Source organism: Panicum virgatum, chromosome 7K, assembly GCF_016808335.1.
Source record: "Panicum virgatum strain AP13 chromosome 7K, P.virgatum_v5, whole genome shotgun sequence".
Taxonomy (NCBI): domain Eukaryota; kingdom Viridiplantae; phylum Streptophyta; class Magnoliopsida; order Poales; family Poaceae; genus Panicum; species Panicum virgatum.
The window spans coordinates 25,642,518-25,662,435 of record NC_053142.1 but is presented as its reverse complement, the minus strand read 5'-3'; the positions used below and the strand labels follow the sequence as shown (position 1 = coordinate 25,662,435).

Here is a 19,918-nt window from a genome sequence, read left to right as displayed (position 1 = left end):
CCTCTTGAGGTAGATTAGATCGGTTTTTGTTAACCAAGATCTTTCTTCCCAGTGGAGTTGCCAAAATATGTTAGCGCCAATCTAGGGCCAACACACGAGTGCGCACGATCGCGCGGCACGACGAGGGGCTCGATGCAGCGCCTCCTGCGTAAGGTGGTCAGACCGGTCAGAGGGACCGGTCAGACCGGTCGCCGAGGTGAAGCGGCGAAGTCCGACGAACGCTAGCCCGGGAGGGACCCCGTCAGGGCAAGCACACGTAGGGTTGTTCTAGGATCGGCAGGCCACCTAGAACGCCTTCAGATGTTGCAAAGACGAAGGAAGAACAACAGATAGTAGATTGGAAAAGCTAGGGTTTGGAGATAAAAGTAAAGACGATAAAAGTAATAGATTGTTTTGTGTTCTCGAACTCTGCTTAGACCGGTCACACCGGTCAGACCCACCGGTCACACCGGTTGGTCGTGCCAGACCGGCTACATACGCGTCGACCGGTCAGACCGCCTAACCATACCGGTTAGACTGCCTAACCATACCGGTTAGACCAGTCCTGCCAATTTTGGCCGTCAACACTGCGCACTGGTCCAAGCTTCTGTTTTTAACGTGCGGGCAAGAACTCCTTCATCCCCCGCCGGCAGGGTCACGAAGTGATTTTCCTCCCCACATTTCAACGCCTCCTTTCTCCGGCATCCTGTCGAGTAGAGAGGCTCGAACCCATCGAGGCACTGACATAGACTGGAAGTCTCCGTCAGTCCCAACGTGACAAGAAAAACTGCCACACGGAGTTAACAATATGGGAGCGTTGAGATAGAGAGATGGCGAAGTGAGAGGGAAACCATTCACTATAGGAGCTAGAGCTGAGAGCACCTTTCACTGGAATAGGGAGTTTCTTTCTTTCTTTTTTTGATCTCCAGAAAGGGCTTAATACTGGACTGGAGAACACCATGTAAAAGCTCAAGCTCTGATGAAAAAGTTCAGTTTTCTTAGGCTGTTGGGCTGTACAACATCAGTGGGCCACAAACACTCAAGGGATGCAGTGGACTTCGGTTTTGGTCTCGGGACCGTTTGGTGTTTTTAGGCCCAATAATTAAGTGGAGAAGGCGGGGGGGGGGGGGGGGGGGGGGGGTTGTGCACTGCTTTGCTGACCGCTCGCTGCCGGCGGGCGACGGCAACGGAGAAGTAGTGGACGTCGAAGGCATAAGGTGGAGGAGTCGCGACCGCGCCGCCACCTTGGGGAAGGAAAGGAAGGAAGAGACGCGGCCATTCCTCCTGTCGTTGTACGTATGGGTGGGTAGAATACCCGAAATTCGAAACCCGTACCCGAAAAACTCGAGCCCGAACCCGAAAAGATCACGGTACGTGAAATTATTACGGGTAATTCGGGTATCGAACCATCGTACCCGAACAACCCGAAACAGCCCAGCCCAAGTATATTTATTCATTGCAGCACAGCACACCAAGCCCCTTAACCCTAACTTTAGGCACCTGCCTTCCCCACACCCCTCTTCCCCCCCCCCCCCCCAACGCTACCTGAGTACCCTCCCCGCCGCCCTCTCCCCCCCCTCCTCGCCCCCCCAGCCACCACTCGAGACTCGACGGTGCCACCGCCCACCGTGGTGCCTCCTGGCCCCCCAATGCGGCGACACCGCCCCCGCCCCCGCCGGCTGCCAGTGCAGTCAGCGACATCGCCCGCCGCCAGTCTCCACACCGCCGTCCGCCGGCTGCCGGTATCTGCGCCGCGGCACCTCCTCGCCCCCTGATGGGCCCCCGCCCCCGCAGTCCACCCCCACCGCACCGCTGACGCCCCTACCCCCGCTCCCTTCCGCAGGGCGCCCTGGCCAAGCCGTCGCCGCCGCCGTCGCCGCCGCTCCTGCTGTAGCGCTGCCACTTGAAATCGGGTAGTTCGGGGTTACCCGAACCCGAACCCTAATTTTTGGGTTTTTATTGTTTCGGGCAAATTTTGGGTACCAATTCTCAATACCTGAAATTTGAAAACTCAAAAAATCCGGCTTGAAATTTTTGGGTTACCCAAATGCCCAGCCATAGTTGTATGGCCTGACGCACCTAGTCTCCCATCTGCGAGATTACGAATCGACACCAGGGCCAAGATCACGACAATCGCCGTCACGACACCAGGTACTACTTCGACTCTTGCTCTCTATTCCAATCGCAACAAATCTTGTGAAATTCTTCCATCCAGATCCCCGCCGCCATGCGTTGGGGCGGTCGCGGTGAGGCCGGCCGGGGCACGACCAGGGAGCGGCGGTTGGGGACGCGGCTAGGGGCGCACCCAGGGCAGGCAGGGTCCGGACAGGAGGCCGTCGTGGAGGCGGCTGAAGCATCCCCACATAAGTATAGACTAAATGTGATACAAATATCAGTCCCAGGAGGCTGATAACACATTTATTCAACAGATAGTTCAATCACCATACAACCTCCGTGGAGGCGAACACTCGATACAAACGATAATAAGAAGTAACAAGGCTACACTGATACACCAAAGCACGGCCCAGGCGGGGTCCATATCGGGCTCAGAGTATCGCACCAGCAGAAGCATCCTGCAAAGGGCCAACACCACAAGCAGCGTTGGGTGCGGACGCAACCTCTACTCGACATCTTCAACAACGAACTCCGGATCTTCCTCTGAAGCAACAACATATATTGGGGTGAGTACAAAAGTACTCAACAAGTTCAACCCTATCCATGAAGGGGATAGCAAAAATTATGCACAGAATATAACAAGGATAAGGCTAAGGTTAATTTGCCGTAAAGCAAGATTTTAACACATGCAAGGGTCCATTTTTAAAAAAGAAAGGTTTGCACAAAACAGTTATTTTAGTAACCAATTTGATAGTTGGGGTTGATCCACACAGGATTCAAGTTTTAATACCACCGGATTCCTCATCCGCCGTAGCGCACGGCACAACTGCCGAACACCTTCCAAAAACAACTCACTCCATAGAACCATTCATCCCAAAATCTAGTTATGTGACAAAAACGTAACTCGCCCAATGCCATGGGCACGGTTATTAGAATAGGTTTTAACTCTGCAGAGGTTGTACACTTTACCCACAAGTGGGGTACCGCAACACAATCACCTTAGTGTCAGTGCAGATCCCAACAAAGCCATTACCCACCTTAGCTAGACCTGATCAGCCACCACGAGATCCACCAAGGGGTCATTGACCTACCAACGAGGTCTAACCGGGGCCTAAGTCATCCAGATCTTATCCCGTCTTCTTGATCACCCGTTGCTCCCAGCTCTCATGATGATTAACAGACTATCTAGTGAGATTTATGCTAAGCCATTGCCACACACAATGGTCGAGTGGTTGCAAGATAAATTGAGTTAGGCAAGATGACACATCAACTCGGTCCTTAATTGTGACAAGATGGATATCTTCCGACCTTGCTCAACCACAAAGGTACGAGCCCAACATATGGCAATTCACACAAAATGCCATCCATCGCATCTAAGCATCTTTTTTCTTTTATTTCCAAAAAAATCCCATTTTTCCCTTTACAAATACTCACACATTTTTCCTTTAAGAAAACATGTTGTAATTATATTTGAAGTGTAATGAGTAACATAGTCCTAAGTATTTCTAGCAGTGATTAACATCCAAATCGAACAAGTCATGTTTAGAGATTAATCTAGGTCAATCAAGGAATGATCATAGCAATCAAGGGGTGTCTATCTAATCATGTTTCAGCAATAAAATCATATGCAACTTTATAAATAGGCCAATAGGTTGTGTTTGTAAAACTAGGTTAAATATGCATCAAGGATGAGATTGAACTTACCATCTTCAAAGCCTTCCAGGAGCTCCTGCTCGTGGTACGGGTCTTAAAGCTTCGGCTCGCGGCACTGTTCGGCCAACTCCTCAATGGGTTCTCCCTTGATCACACCGTCATCTACGAAGCACACAAACAAGCACACAATAAAGAAAAAAAAATAAAAGTTTTACCGTTGAGCTCGAATCAGGGAAAATTAGGAAATGAAGGTAGGAAGAATATTTTAGGGAGATTTTTGGATAGCGTCGGCCAAAATGATTTTAGAAATGGCGTGGTCGAATTCGGAGGTAATTGGAGGATTTTTGGCGCATGAAATGATAAGTTAAAGAGTTGTTTAAGGGCTAAACAAAGGTTCAAGGGTCTTCTTGTCAATACTTTTGGGAGGGAAAGAACTCGATTAGAATTTCTAGAAATATTTGGATCACTCTAGAAAGGGCAGAAGTCTAATTGAAATTACTTTTGTGTAGTGGAGGGATTGCTTCATGAAAAGGAACAAGGGAGGGGCTTTCATGGAAAAGGTCATAGAGAGAGAGGAGGGGCTCTTAACATAAAAGGAAGGAAGGGAGGGGGCTCAGGGCAAATTTGCCCTCTTCTTCCTCCTCTCGCCAGAAACAGAGGAGGGGGAAAGGGGGCGCACGGCGCCCTAGGCACCGGCGACTCGGGGCACTGCAGCGACCGAGAGGAGGGGGAAAATGGAGAAGAGAGCGAGGCGATTCGATACCCCTCCTCACCTTGGGCGGATATGGCGCGTGGAGGGATAGCCACGATAGTGGGCAGAGGCGGGTGGAGGAGCTCGAGGCGGCGGCGCTGCAGGGCTAGGGAGGAGGCGAGCAGCGGTGGCCGGGGTTGTGGAGGTGAAGGGAGACGAGAGGGGACTATTTATAGGCCTAGGCGAGGTGGGGAGGACGGGCTCGTGGTGGCCGGTGAAGGGGCAAGCACTGCAGCACGTTAATGGCGGAGGGGGCAGCCGTGGCGTCGTGGAGCGGCGCGGAGGCGATGGAGAGGGGACGGGCGTGCAGGGGTGGCGCGCAAGTGGGAGGGGGGCAGTGCAAGTGGGGGTGGCCGGCAGCCAATGGAGGTGGCGCGGTGTGCTGCACGAGCTCGGCTTCGTGCGAGCTCTGCCGCTGCTGCTGGATGTGTGCGAACGACGAGGCGGGCAAGTGGGAACGACAGCGTAGAGGGGATGGGACGTGGTGGCAGGGGGGGCCGCTGGTGAGGAAGGGGTGCTCGGCGGGCAGCACGTGGCCGTGAGGGAGGAGAAAGGGAAGGGGAAGGAAGGGGGAGGAAAGGGAAAAAGAAAAAGAAAGAAGGGACAGAAGGAGGGGTGTCGGCGGGATTAGTGGCGACAGTCGAGAGTGCGCGCTCTGTGGCTTTGGCGGTACGGGACGCACCCGGAATGAGGGAAAAAGATAGATGGGATGGTGATTGATTTCGGTGTCGAACGGCGAATCATCGGAAAAGATTTGGGCTCAGCGGCGGAAAAGATTTTGAAATGATTTTTGGCGGGTGATTTATTTTGGTGAATTTTTAGGATGTTACAGCGGCGCTTGCGGGCCTTGTCGTTCCAGGTGGTGTACCTGCACTGTGAGCATTTACCTCCCGACCTCCTCTACATGAGCTAACCACAAAAATGGGTTCGCCTCGTCATACTCCCTCTGGTTTTGTGCATTCTTGCCTAGGTCGCTGGGAACACGGCCGCGCCGGCTCGTCACATGGCACCCCTGCGCGGGCCTGCGCCGCGCCGTTGGGCGCACCGGCCTCGCCATGTCGCGCTGGCCGCTGCCCCACCCTGCCGCCGGTCAAGCCCACCGCCGGCCGCTCCCTTGCGCCCGAGCGGCCGCCGCCGCCCTAGGAGTAGCAGGAGGCGGCGCACAGCTGCCCTGGCGCCCTTACCGCGCCGGCCGCGGCGCCGGTTGAGGAGGAGGGCGACGGGTAGTAGGAAGCGGCAGCGTGGTGGCTCACCATCGAGGGCGCGAGGAGAGAGCTGGGGAAGGAAGAAGATAAAGATGGATACAATTATTTTTTACCACCTCCGTTAGCCACCGTTAGCCTCCATTCTGTCCAAAAGGTTACACGGGTAAAAGAAAAAAAATGTGAGGGCACACAAGTGCAACAAAACTTTTTAGGAGCATAGATGTCAGCAGCAACATTCATAAAGACATATACCGGTATAAGACTTAGAGAAAGAGGGTCCGAGGAGGCTGCCTCTTTGTTTATGGGCTTACGTCCCTTTATAAACGGCGGACTGCGGAGTTTACGCTTGGTGATCCTTGCTGAAGAAGAACCGTTGTATTGCGGTTTAGGCTAAGACTAGAACATTGCGCGGTGTTGCCGCGCAGAAATATGCCCTCCACTTCAGTTTTATTTTAAAAAAATTGAACTACAAAAAGTTTGGGGGGATTTTCGTAAAATTGGTAGACTGCGGGGGTTATTTGGTAAATTTGGCGTCGACGGAGTTCCGGTCGATTACTGAAAATTTCAAGGGGTTTTCATAAAATTGGTGGACTTCAGAATCATTTTAACAAAGTCTAGGGTTTTTTTTACAAAATTCACGGAGTACGGCACGATTACTAAAAGTTCAGGGTTTTTTTGTAAAGTAAGGCTCCACAAAATCCGAGGGGTTTCCATTAAATTGATGGACTCTATGTTCATTTTAATAAAACTCGGTGTTTTTTTGCAAAATTTACGTCCCTATCTATTTCTGACCGTCGGATCGTGATCCGACGGCCAATATTTTCGGAGCCGACGTGGGCCCTCTCTCTGGCCTGGAGCGCGACGCGCTTTCAGTAAAGAAAGATCCGTCAAGCGCTTTTGACCTTTAATTTTGTTCGCAGCATCGGAAGACGTCAAAGTATGCATCTTGTCTGTTGTGTTTGCGTTGCAGCAGTAATGCTCGCAAGTCTGGAAGTGTCTGCCCCATTGGCATCTTGTAGAGCTCGAGGTCGATTGGTCCAGAGAAGTAGTGCACTTGCGCATTGAATTCGCACGGTCCTCCTCCTCCATGCCGAGCTTATGGCACGGAGACTGACACGGAGGAGCAGCGGCGGATGTCGAATTTCTAGTTTAGGGTGGTTCAATAGAAGGATTTTTTAAAAATAATAGTGAATAAGTTAACTTAATCTCATAAAAAATATAATTTCTCACTTTTCATTTCATCAATTCAATTATCAACTGTTGTACATAAGAAAATAATTAGTAGCTAATTTTCTATAAATACTAAATAAGAACAGATTAGAGAAAACTTAAGGATAATAGTGCTTGGGCCAAATCTTAGGGTGGGGCCTAAGCTCATCCCCTCTAGATCTGCCAGGAGTCGTCCCTGCTTGCTGCGCACCGACGAGTCACCATGCCTCAATGCAGAGATGGCGGCTGGAGACAGAATAGAGCGAAGGGATGGCGCTAGGGCTTACCGCTTTCAGCTGGGGATGGATGGCATTGGGCTTCGCAATTGCGTCCGGGAAGACCGTGGTGGCGGTTGGCCGTCGACGAGCGAGCAGGGAGAAGGGGGAAACAAAAAATTAGAGACATTTCTACAAAATATTCGGATCTCTCAAGATAGGGGCCTGTTTGTAAAATGAAAGTGTTTTTATTACAAATAATCAGACTGTGATTATTAATAGTGATCCAAACAAGGGATCTATATAAAAAGTATGGGTATATATGAAAATATTTAGATCCACACCTCCGGCAAGCACGCGCTACTGGCGGCGACATCCGGTAGCCGCGCCGCCACGCGTCCGTCAAATCCACGCGCCCAGCCGCTACCTCCTGCCCCCCGTGAGCCCCGGTGTATGTAGAACCGCGGTCCGACATGGCGATAGTGGGACGGAGATGGCTAGTGATCTTGGTGTGAAAGAAACAGAAGAATTTTCAATGATTAAGTGAAGACGCCAAGCAGTATCATTGAGGAAGTCAAAGATACTTCCAGACTTTGGGTTTCATCCGGTGCCAAACACTTGGCCATCTAGTTGACAGAACCCCTAGCCTGTAATCAGTGTCCCCCCCCCCCCCCCCCACCCCTTTTTTGTGTTGTGGGGCTATTCTGAATTAATGCCAAACACTGGGGCTTCTTCTTCTTCTTATTAATTAATGCCAGAAATCTATTCTGAATCTTTCAGAAAAAAATATACAGTTAAGGTTACACTTGAAAAATCATAAGACTCGAGCATATAAAAAGTAGTCATTTAACATCTAACGGCCTTCGACCACCGTGAGGCTCATGTCATTCATGGACGGTATCCTGTTGTCGCTGCCTCTTCCAGGTTCGGCATCCCTTCGCCCAAAATACACAGGCTGCAGTGGTGTTGGGAGTGGTGTGCTTTTACTCTCTAGCATCAGCACAACCGTTGACATAAGCGGCCTACAGTTCGGACTGTCTTGAGCGCACAAAAGCCCTATGTGGATGCATCGTGAAACTTCATCGAAGGGGCAGTTCTCCTTAACAGATGGGTCCACTAAATCTTCTGTTTTGCCATCTTTCCATAAGTTCCAAGCCTGAACAAGCGAACACAGAATTTTCTTTTCAATGAGCTAATATATGTTCAGTGAGTAGGTTGTGGTGCTGGATTGGGAGCATCACCCGAAACTTACATAGACTATAAGATTAGGGAAGTCCATGATAAGATGAGGTGAGCTGATCTTTAATCCACTCACAATCTCCAACAGTAGAACACCAAAGCTGTAGGTGTCAGACTTGACCGAAAATGCACCTTCCATCGCGTATTCAGGGGACATGTAACCACTGTAAAAACGAGTCATCAGCACATGAGATCCGCATAACAAGTGCAAGATTATAAATTCCCTCTGAATAATTCAGTAGTGCAGGAGTTACTTACTATGTTCCAACAACCCGGTTAGTTGTTGCTTGGTGCTGATCACCACAGAATATCCTGGCCATACCAAAGTCTGATATCTTAGGGCTCATCTCTTTATCTAACAAAATGTTGCTTGCTTTGAGATCTCTATGGATTATAGTTAATCTTGAGTCCTGATGGAGCTACATAATACCTCTTGCTACTCCCTGGATTATCTTGAACCTTGTCGGCCGCTGGACCATTGATTTTCTTGCAGAGTCTGATAAGAATAATATGGAACAAGGCACATATGCATTATTTGTTGAGTTTTGTAAACATTATGAAAAATAGAAGTTGAATGTACCAAAGAGGAAGTAATCCAAGCTTTTGTTGGGCAAGTACTCGTAAACCAGCATCTTCTCATCTTCATGAATACAGCAACCTAGAAGCTTAACTAAGTTCTTGTGCTGCAGTTTTGCAATCAAGACTACTTCATTTCTGAATTCCTCCGTGCCTTGTCCAGAACCCTTGCTTAGCCTCTTAATAGCTACTTCCGTGGTACCAGCCAACATTCCCTGCATGATCCCTCATTCATCAAAAAAGCAGTTACAGACTATATAAGTTTCCATCAATATAATAATTAAGTGGAACTTTTTGGTCGTACCTTGTAAACTTTACCAAAACCTCCCTTGCCAAGCATGTTGGTGTCTGAGAAATTGTCTGTTGCTGCAACAATGTCGTTGAAGCTAACAAATGGAAATTCTATATTCTTGTTCCCTGCTTCATCAGTAGATCTCAAGTACTCTAGCATCATTTTCTTTTGGACTTTCTTCTTTTGTTGTTTGCCTGCTAGTAGAAACATCAATGGATTCTTTCCCCTAAACACTATGTATTAGTGCTGCACTTTTAAAACAAGAGCTATTTTCTTTGTACCTCTTCTCTTACATTTCCAGACAAGGGCTGCAAACCCTAGTATCAGCAGGCATGCTACAATTGGGAGCAAGATCTTCAGCAATTCTCCGTTCTTTTGAGCTGTATAAGTGGAAAAATATGTTTTCAGAACTTTCGGCAGCAAGAAGCAAGCATTGTTTGCAATTGTGTGAGTTTACTTGCACAGGTCTCCATGAGCGAACTGCGAATACTTTACATCTAAATAGACTGACCTGTTGTGAACAATGAAGAACTGCAAGACATTAACTGATAGGCTTTTGATATCATGGGAAGTTTAGTCAGGTTGCGTTACGTATGCTCGTGTACAATAACTGTTACAAAAATAAAAATAAGGTTTGATATTTGTTATACTTTTTTTTTCTACTTTGATAGCGTTGAAACCTTCTATCACAAATTATTAGTTATTTTGGCTTTTCTAGATACATAGCTAAACCGACTAATAATTTGGGACGGACGGAGTAGTAGAGAAATTGTTGCTTCTATGGTTTATTTTGATGCAAGGCGGTTTTAAACCCATTAAGGCCTTGCACAAATTTCAACTAAATCATAAATTATTTTAGAGCAATCTCCATCTTACTAGTATCTTAGAAACATGCCTTAGAGCAGCGATGACACTATTACAGCACATTGTCACACCAAAGTACTAAACACTACGGGTCAGTTGGATCCATGCCACTACAACTTCTTGAAATTAGATTTCATGTTGAAATCCATGCCATTGAGTGGCATGGTTTTCAACGTGAAACCCAATTTCACGGAGTTGTGGTGGCATGAATCGAATTTTCCCAAACACTAATGCAACTTCTGGTGAAAGAAGGATGAGTGGATGAGGTGTACGGAACACGCATACCAGGAGATTCGCCAAGCCGGATGTACAAATTCTCTGTAAAACTGCCTTTCTCCATGTCCATGAGATCCCCAGTCCAAACCAAACACCTCGATGTGTCGCCCATTGTGCCAGCATTTTTAAGGTTAGCGTACGCGTATGCCATACACGAGCAGTTTTTACTGCACTCGGCCGCACACTGGTCGAAGCTTGTATTCCTAATGTGCAAGAATTTGTCAGGGGCCTTCATGTTAGGCATGGTCATGAAATTGTTGTCCTTTCCGCATCTTAGCGCTTCCTTTCTCCGGCATCCTCTCGATAAGTTGAGACTGTCGACGAGCTCGAACCCATCAGGGCACCGGCATGTCGTCGGCACAGCTGCTGTGTCGCAGTAACCGAACGGGCCACAAGAGGCGTAGAGGTCACAGTAACTGGGGGTTTCAGAAGCAACTGTCCACGTCAACGTGGTGTTGTTCCAGCTCAGGAGGCTCAGGTTGCCTCTGTATTCAAGCAACAAGCGTGTGTAGGGTGGCCCATCAGAGACTGTGTAGGTGTAGTACGACTCATCCCCGCTGTAGTAGAAATACTCGGATAGGATAGACGTGGTGTTGCTTGGGTATGTGCCGCCGTATACTGAAACTTCGTTGGCAACATGGGAGCGTGTATACGGCAAACTCCCGTTCCAGACGAAGAATTGAAGGTCAGAGCTTGGATCGATAGTTAAGGAGAAGTCCCCGCTCGATGGATCATCAGGGCCCTTCCAGGCGACGAGGCGTCCAGCCACCTATGCCTTGTAGCACAGCAAGAACCTCGTGTTTGGAAGTATGGTGTCGGTGGGATGATCGATGCTTTGCCACACGACCGTGCCGTTGACCAACTGGAGAACAAAGTTACCTGAGTCGAGCAGAACGGCGACAGATCCGTCATCACCTCCAGCGGTGGTGGTGTTCACCGTCTTCCAAACAGCGTATCCTTCAGAGTCGAATAACACCATCTCCAGCGGTGATGGTGAGCTTCACGGATGGATGGTTGGAGATTGGGCTGTCGCGATTGGCGATCCACACGACGGTGCGCTCGGGGATGTTGTGGTACCAGATTCCAAGGTACAAGCTCTTGCTGGAGTTGGTTGGGGAGAAAAAGCCAAGAGCAAAGACTCCCCCATCAGAGATGACCATGTTGCCGGGGGAGAGTGAGTTTTCCTGTGTTATTTGGTCGTTGGACTCGCAGAAAGAACTCAAGATCAAGAATAGGAGGGAGAAAACATGGAGGTTGGCGTTGCCCATTAGGTTCTTCAGTTCTGGTTTGTTTGGCTCTGAAGGGTGAAGAAAGTAGCATGTAGCCATGATGCAGTTGGACCGCAAGAAATAGAGGCATACTTGGGATCTTCTGTCTGTCTCAAGGCGTCAAATCGAAACGTGGCTCTCATAGAATCAAGACGTGGGGATATACAGGATAGAAAAGTCTTCGATGATTCAATCCTGCAATAATTCAATCCCGGCCTCGTGCGTGGAATATGGGAAGAGAGGGCGAGAATGAAACTTCGGTGTTTGGATCCGGCCTGGATTGGTTCCAAGGATTTATTTCAAGTTCTCATCACATCAAATATTTAGACATTAATTAGAAGTATTAAATATAGGCTCTATTAAGCTTAATTAGTTCATGATTTGACAATGTTGTGCTAAGTAAATATATGCTGATGATGGATTAACTAGGCTTAATAGATTCGTATCGTAAATAAATCTCTATTTATGCATTTAATTTAATCTTATAATTACCTCATATTTAGTCCACAAATTAGCATCAAACATTCGATGTGACACAAACTTAAAATGACTCACTGGATCCAAACATCTAACTGTAAAATAAGTCACTGAATCCAAATATCACTGTAGCTATTTAGAAATGTTAAATAAAGCCTAAATGAAAAAATAATTGTAGAACCTTGGGCTAATTCATGATAAGAATTTAATGAGCAATATTAATCCATGATTAGCATATGGTTATTGTAGAATCGTTGTAGCAAATCATGAATTAATTAGGTTCATTAAATTCGTCTTGCGAATTAGCACTCAACTATAAAAAATTATAAATAAACTTTAATTACTATTTCTAAATAACAATATTCTCGTATGATGTGATGGAGACTAAAATTTAACGAGGGAGTAGTTTCTACTGCACTCGGCTGCGCACTGGTCCAAGCTTCTGTTTTTAACGTGCGGGCAAGAACTCCATCCCGCAGGGTCACGAACTGATTTTCCTCACCACATTTCAACACCTCCTTTCTCCGGCTTCCTGTCGAGTCGAGAGGCTCAAACCCATCCATCAAGGCACTGACATACAGTGGAAGTCTCCGTCAGTGCCGACGTGACAAGAAAAACTGCCACAGCGAGTTATGGCCCCGTTTACTCTTTTTAAATTGCTGTCACATCGAATGTTTGAATCCCAATTCGAATGTTTGGATGACAACTTAATATAAAACTAATTGTATAAGTTGCAATTAAGCTCAAGATGAATTACATATAATTAATACATGATTAGCATATGGTTACTATAGCAATTATTGGTTAAATCGTGGACTAATTAGGTTTAATAGATTCGTCTCGTAATTAAATCATAACTTATGAAATATGCGATGTGACGGGACTTATGATTTAAACTAAAAAAAAGCAAACAAGACCTTACAATATGGGAGCGTTGAGATAGAGATGGAAGCGAGAGGAAAACTTTTCACTGTGGGAGCTAGAGAACCCTGGGCCTCACTGGAATCGGGAGTTTCTTTCTTTCTTTTTTGATCTCCAGGAATTACTAAACACAGGACTGGAGAACACCATGTAAAAGCCCAAGCTCTGATGAAAAAGTTCAGTTTTCTTAGGCAGTTGGGCTGTACAACATCGGTGGGCCACAAACACTCAAAGGATGCGGTGTACTTCGGTTTTGGTCTCGGGACCGTTTGGTGTTTTTAGGCCCAATAATTAAGCGGAGAAGGCGAGGGGGGGTGGGCATTGCTTTGCTCATCGCCGACAACGGGCGGTGGCAACGGAGAAGTAGCGGTCGTCGAGGCACAAGGCGGAGGAGTCGCGACCCGCGCTGCCACCTTGGGGAAGGAAAGGAAGGAAGAGACGCAGACATTCCTCCTGTCGTTGTACATATGGGTGGGGGCGGTGGGCAGAATACCCAAAATCCAAAATCCGTGCCCGAAAAACCTGAGCCCGAATTCAAAAAACCCGAACCCTAATTCGGATTCCAACCCATGGTACCCAAAATTATTACGGGTAATTCGGGTATCGAACCATGGTACCCGAACAATCCGAAACAGCCCAGCCAAAGTATATTTATTCATTGCAGCACAGCCCACCAAGCCCCTTAACCCTAACCCTAGACACCTGCCTTCCCCACACCCCCACACGGCCACGCCAGTAACGCTACCTGAGTACCCTGCCCCCTCCCCCGCGCCCCCTAGCTGCCACTCGATCGCCCCCGCTCCCGCCCCCACCGACCTCCAGTGTAGTCGGCACCCCCGCCCCCACCGGCCGCCAGTCTCCGCGCCGCCGCTTCCCGATGCCCCCGCCTTCACTGGCCGCCGGTCTCCGCGCCGCGGCGCCTCCTCGCCCCCGACGGGCCCCACCCCTGCGGTGCCACTGACGCCCTTGCCCCCGCTCCCTGCCACGGGGCGCCCTGTCCAAGCCGGCGCTCCTGCTGCAGCGCTGCCGCTTGAAATCGGGTAGTTCGGGGTTACCCGAACCCGAATTTCCAGGTATCCGAAATGTCGGGTTTTTTTATTATTTTGAGCAAATTTTTGGTATCAATTCTCAAAACCCGAAATTTCAAAAACATGAAAAACCCGACCCGAATTTTTTGGGTTACCCGAATTGCCCAGCCATAGTTGTACAGCCTGACGCTCCTAGTCTCCCATCCGCGAGACTGTGATTCGACACAAGGGCCAGGATCGCGATGATCGACGTCACGACACCAAGTACTACTTCCACTCTGGCTCTCTATTCCCATCGCAACAAATCTTGTGAAATTCTTCCATCCAGATCCCGGCCGCCGCGTGTGGGGGCGGTCGTGGTGAGGCCGGCCGAGGCGCGGCCAGGGAGCTACCGGGGACACGGCCAGGGGCGCGCCCAGGGTAGGCGGGGTCCGGGCAGGAGGCCGCCTTGGAGGCGGCGCTTGCGAAGGCCTCGTCGTTCTAGGTGGTGTACCTGCACGGTGAGCATCTACCTCCCGACCTCCTCTACATGAGCTAACCACAAAAATGGGTTCGCCTCGTCATCCTCCTCGTGATGCTCCCTTTGGTTTTGTGCATTCTTACCCAGATCACTGGGAACACGGCCGCGCCGTCGCCAGTCTACCTGCCGTCATCGCCCGGCCGGTCGTCGCATGGTGCCCCTGCACGGGCTTGCGCCACGCCGTCGGGCACGCCGGCCCCGCCCCTGCCGCGCTGGCCGCTGCCCCACCCGGCCGCCAGTCAAGCCCACCGTCGGCCAGCCTCCCTCCCTTGCGCCCGAGCGGCGAGGCGAGGGGTAGCAGGAGGCGGGACACAGACTGGGCGCCCTTACCGTGCCGGCCGCGGCGCAGGTTGAGGAGGAGGGCGACGGGTAGTAGGAAGCGGCGGCGCGGCAGCTAGCCATCGGGGGCGCGAGGAGAGAGCTGGGGAAGGAAGAAGATAAAAAGGGTACAACTATTTTTTTCCACCTCCATTAGCCACCGTTAGTCTCCATTCCGTCCAAAAGAGTACACGGCTAAAAGAAGAAAAAAACACGAGGGCACATAGGTGCGACAAATCTTTTAGGAGTATAGATGTCAGCAGCAACTTTCATAAAGACATATACTGGTAAAAGACTTAGAGAAAGAGGGTGCGAGGAGGCTGCCTCCTTGTTTATGGGCTTACGTCCCTTTAGAAACGGCGGACTGCGTCACTGCGGAGTTTACGCTTGGTGATCCTTGCTGAAGAAGAACCGATGTATTGCGGTTTAGGCTAAGATCCGTCAAGCGCTTTTGACCTTTAATTTTGTTCGTAGCATCGGAAGGGAAGACGTGAAAGTATGCATCTTGTCTGTTGTGTTTGCGTTGCAGCAGTAATGCTCGCAAGTCTGGAAGTGTCTGCCCCCTTGGCATCTCGTAGAGCTCGAGGTCGATTGGTCCAGACTCCAGAGCAGTAGTGCACGTGCGCATCGAATTCGCACGGTCCTCCTCCTCCTCCATGCCGAGCTTATTTTACGGACACTGACATGGAGGAGCAGTGGCCGATGTAGGATTTCTAGTTTAGGGTGCTTCAATAGAAGGTTTTTTTAAAAATAATAGTGAATAAGTTAATTTAATCTCACAAAAAATATAATTTCTCATTTTTCATCTCATCAATTCAATTATCAACTGTTGTACATAAGAAAATAATTAGTAGCTAATTTTCTATAAATACTAAATAAGGACAGATTAGATAAAACTTAAGGATAATAGTGATTGGGCTAAATCTTAAGGGGGGCCTAGGCCCACCCCCCTAGATCCACCCCTGGAGAGGAGACAAGCCCGTGCTTGCTGCGCACTGACCAGTCACCATGCCTCAATGCGGAGATGGCGGCTGGAGACAGAGTAGAGCGAAGGGATGGCGCTGACTGGAGCTTGTGTGTCCCCTTTGCGTGTCTTGATCTGTGTCTCCACATGCATCAACGACATCCGTGGCTCTCTTAGAAAATGTGGGCCCTCTTTTGTTATCTCCGTCCGCACCGCATGCGAGAAACGGAACGGAGCCGTCGTCTGGTCCGTCTCCCCAAATAATCACGTGGCCCCACATTAATTTCCCGCCAGCTGAATGAAATGGAGGCGGCAAAAGGCATTAGACACAGGAAAATGGCGCCAATTTCGATAGGTGGTTCCATCAGATTAGCATCTAATACGGAAGGGTAACTAGATTAGTATTCTTCTCGTTTCTCTCAATCTACATAACAATTGCATCTCAGCCAATTGTATCTCAATCTACACAAAAATTACATCTCAGCCAATTCTCTCCATGCCTGACGAGATCAGTGCCGACTACATGGGGGCATCTCAGGCGATCCCCCCAATGGCTGACGAGCCTAACTACATGGAGTCCGATTCTCCACAGGTACCCAAATCTTGATACGACCTCTTGGTGCTGTCACATCCTCAGAAAACTTCTCTAGATAAACATTCCCTCATCTGGCACAATAAGAACTAAGTTAGAAAGTGCAAGTCATAATGGATTACCATTCATAATCTGTCTATACTTGTTTTGTCTATACAAATATATTTGAAATGCCTATGCTCCAAACCGAACCTACTCAGGTAGAAAATTCTACGGAAGACAGGTAGAAAATTCTACGGAAGACAGGATACCTAAGGTTAGTATGAAATTCTGCACTGAAGAAGAGGCATACCAATTTTACAATGCCTATGCTCGAGACAAGGGTTTTAGTATTCGAAGGAGCAGTTCACATAATGTGAAAAACAGCACCATCATAAAGAATAGAACCTTCTGTTGTTCTCGTGAAGGTATTAAATCACTTTGTTATTGTGCCCTTTCTTCATCATTAGGGATATAACATCAATTTGATCAATTATTTATTTATTTATCAATAGGTGTTTGGCGTCCTAAATAAGAGAAGAATCTTCCAGCTATAGTAGACCAGAGACACGATGTATGTGTCAAGCTCGCATGAAGATAAGTCTCACAGATGGATTGTACTGCATCTATGAGTTTGAGCCTGAACATAATCATATTCTTGCTACTAGCAGTCAAGTTTATCATTTAAGATCTCAAAGAAAAATAACAGAAGCACAACTCGCGAGTGTAGAAAATGCTAAAGCAGTCGGCATTTCAAATAAAGCTACCTTTGATCTCATGGCAAAAGAAGCAGGTGGAGTTGAGAATCTTGGATTTACTCGTGAAGATATGAAGAATAAATTGTATTCAAAGAGGTCACTACATACAAACTACGGGGACACAAGAGGAGTATTGGAATATCTAGAGAGAAAAACATCAGAGGATGGAAAGTTTTTCTATTCCATTCAGGTTGATGAGGATGACTTGATAACAAATATTTTTTGGACAGATTCTAAAATGGTTGCAGACTATGAACTTTTTGGTGATGTTGTTTGCTTTGACACAACATACAGAAAATTAAATGATGGACGTCCATTTGGTTTGCTAGTTGGAGTGAATAATCACAAGAAGACAACAATTTTTGGTGCTGCACTTTTGTATGATGAAACTGCAAAGAGTTTTGTTTGGCTTTTCAACACATTTTTAACTGCTATGTCAGGGAAATGCCAAAAACCATTTTAACCGATGAAGATGCAGCCATGGCAAAACCAATCAAGATAGTACTACCAGAGACTCATCACAGAATTTGTGTTTGGCATATGAACCAGAATGCTTGCAAGCATCTTGCTGGAGTTGTGGAGGACTATAAGAAGTTCAATAAAGATTTTCAAAACTGTATTTATGATCAAGAGGAGGAGGAGGAATTTATAAATACATGGAACAATTTGCTAGACAAGTATAAGATACAAAACAATGAATGGCTGCAAAGATTATTTGATAAAAGGGAGAAATGGGCCTTAGCGTATGGAAGAAATACCTTTTCTGCTGATATGGTTAGCACTCAAAGAAGTGAAAGCATGAACAATGAGTTGAAGGGGTACATTAGTGTCAAATATGACATACTTACTTTTTTCGAGCACTTTGAAAGGTTGGTGGCAGATAAAAGAAATGAGGAGATAAAATGTGATTTCAAGGCAACACAAAGTACACCTAAGTTGAAATCTGAGTTGAGAATACTAAGGCATGCAGCAAGAATTTATACTCCAGCCATATTTAAGGTATTCCAAGAGCAAGTGATGCAAACACTGAATTGTGATCTGTTCTATTGTGGTGAAAGTAATGCTGAAAAGGAGTACAAAATAAAGGTTTATGGTAGGAGGAATGAAAATGTCGTGAAGTTTTCTGCATTGGAAGTTGAAGTAAAGTGTAGCTGCAAAAAGTATGAATTTGTTGAAATCTTATGCTGTCATGCATTGAAAATACTTGATATCAACAATATCAAAAAAATTCCTGAACATTACATACTAAATAGATGGACAGTTGATGCAAAAGTAGTTCATATAAAGAGCAATTCTGAGACACATGAAGATCCCAAAACAAAGTTATCAAAACGCAGACAGGAGTTATGCAGAATGTACATTCATTTAGCTAATCGAGCTACAGAATCTGATGAAACATACTTAATGGCTGTGAATAATGCGCAAAAATTAGTAATAATTGTGTGAACACCATACATATGACACCAAACTAATTATTATATATTTTGTAGGTACAGAAGAAGAAGAACAAACTGTAAAACCAAAAGGCCTGAAGGTTAAGGAGAAGGAAATTCATGGATCTGCGAGACCTATTGGTGGTTTTGAGAAGGCAACACGGCAGAAAAAGAAGACCAAAAAAGACCCAATGGTTTCTGGTTCTGCAAAAGAGGCAAACACACAATGGAAAAAGAAAGGCAAGAATGACCCAAAGGATTGTGGTCCTATAGTGGAAGTAGATAATGTAACATATGGGCAGCCACACTACACTGACCTGGTACGAGATTTCAGTTATATTTAATTTAATACTATCAAGACTAGTCATATTTTCATTACTGATATTCATATTCCTTTTTCTTTGGTGCAGGGGCATTTAGGGACTAGCACGTACCAAAATCAAATTCAGATGGCAGGTTACTATCTGGGCTACCATCCACATGGAAATGCTTTTGTGCCTCCACCTTTCAGTTCATTCTTTGGGACCCCTAACCATGGTCAAGATACACAAGGAAATGTCACTCAGTCATTCAATCCAAATCCCTATAATGTGTTTGCCAATTTTAAGTGAAGGTCCTATCCCATTAGGAGAACCGATGAGTCATGTGCTAAACTCTACTTGTTTTTTTTAGCTAACTGGTATATTTGATTTGATAGCATCAGACTGAATGCGGAAGATTGCATCTTTATTACTGTATCATGAAAAAATAGGGACTAACACTAGAAAAATAAACTTGCAAAATAATGCTAGAGAGGTCATGAAAGCAACGTCACCTTCATGCTGAACAGCATCTACGAGCTGCTGCCAAATATCTTGAATCCACCATGGTGTGATGTCAGTTCGATGGACCTGAAGAGGAAAGGTAGAGTAGACATTCTCATAGCACAAATCGAAATCTGCAAAGTCAAATCCAGATCCCCAATCCAAAATCAAAATCGTAGCAATCAAAACCAAAATCGGAGCTTGAATCTAGGTTCCAGTAAATATAATCAACTCACTGCTATGAGCTTGAGGTCGTTCCTGCCCAAATCGAGTTTAGCATATGAGATTTGAAAGGAATCGAGTTTAGCATATGAGATTTGAGAGGAGAGCGGACAAGCTTCGAGCTGAGAGGAAGAGGGGAAAGCGGAGGGAGACGGGTGGCTCAAGGCTGTGAGAGGAGAGGTTGAGACGCGAAAACGGAGGGAGACGGACCAGACGGATGGCACCGCATGGCGCGGATGGAGAGAATACGTGAGGGGGCGC

The 19,918-nt window shown here is 47.1% G+C and overlaps 1 long non-coding RNA gene and 1 pseudogene across 2 annotated transcripts; both read right to left on the bottom strand.

Moving 5' to 3' along the window:
- Window positions 1-7,904: 7,904 nt before the first annotated feature.
- LOC120640636 lies at window positions 7,905-11,671 on the bottom strand (annotated as a pseudogene).
- Window positions 11,672-16,192: 4,521 nt separating this feature from the next.
- LOC120640638 lies at window positions 16,193-19,856 on the bottom strand. Of its 2 annotated transcripts, XR_005661926.1 has the most exons (4): window positions 19,672-19,856; window positions 19,447-19,569; window positions 19,067-19,160; window positions 16,193-16,536 (listed from the first exon to the last, which is right to left on the bottom strand). It is a non-coding gene; the product is annotated as an uncharacterized LOC120640638 (long non-coding RNA). The 2 variants fall into 2 exon arrangements; XR_005661927.1 differs by lacking the exon at window positions 19,067-19,160.
- Between the last annotated feature and the right edge of the window lie 62 nt (window positions 19,857-19,918).